The sequence below is a fragment of the Sinocyclocheilus rhinocerous genome, unplaced genomic scaffold (assembly GCF_001515625.1).
Source record: "Sinocyclocheilus rhinocerous isolate Xijiao unplaced genomic scaffold, SAMN03320098_v1.1 scaffold2596, whole genome shotgun sequence".
NCBI classification, from domain to species: Eukaryota; Metazoa; Chordata; class Actinopteri; order Cypriniformes; family Cyprinidae; genus Sinocyclocheilus; species Sinocyclocheilus rhinocerous.
Genome location: NW_015623452.1, coordinates 51,217 through 51,959, shown reverse-complemented (window position 1 = coordinate 51,959; position 743 = coordinate 51,217). Strand labels below are relative to the sequence as shown.

General features: G+C 36.5%; 1 protein-coding gene across 1 annotated transcript in view; it reads left to right on the top strand.

Annotated features, from left to right (window-relative positions):
- Positions 1 to 743, top strand: part of LOC107743407 (pericentrin-like) — a 49,762-nt gene that overhangs the window by 19,603 nt on the left and 29,416 nt on the right. The gene's annotated exons all lie outside the window — the stretch shown is intronic.

The window sequence follows — 743 nt, the reverse complement described above, 5'->3', positions numbered from 1 at the left end:
TGTGTCTTTCAGGAGGAGGGTGACCAGGACAAGGCTGCTGCTCTTGAAGAGCTGGAAAGGACTTTAAGACAGAAACACGAGCAAACTGAACTCGCCTACAGTGACAAGATGAGCCAACTCAATGCGCAACTACAGCAGCTGGACACTGTAGTTTCACAGGTACAACACAATCAATTGGTCAACTCGCCATACAGCTACAGCAAATGAGAACAGTCAGCTCAGTGTAACAAACTTGTATATTTAATTTAACTTTTGCTTCCAAGTATTTGGTATTATTTTAATTCTTTACTACTGACAAAGAAAACACAAGCACTAGAAAATAGAGAGATTTTTGTATCTGTAGAGATATTTGTATTTTTGTACCAATTTGCAGTCTGGATGAGTCGACGCTAGTTGCCTTTTAGTTCACCCAAATAGGAAAATTCTGTCATTAATTACTCGCCCTCATGTCGTTCCAAACCCGTAAGACCTTCGTTCATCTTCGTAAAATAAATTAAGATATTTTTGGAGAAATCTTAGAGCTTTCTGACCCTGCAAGAGAAGAAATTGTTGAATAAAGTCATTATTTTAGTTTTCTTTGCGCACAAAAAAGTATTCTCATAGCTTCATAAAATTAAGGGTTTTAACAGTGTCTTAAAAAATATTTTAATTTGTGTTCCAAAGATGAACGAAGGTGTTACGGGTTTGGAATAACATGAAAGCGAGTAATTAAAGGGATAGTTCACCCAAAAATGAAAATTAGC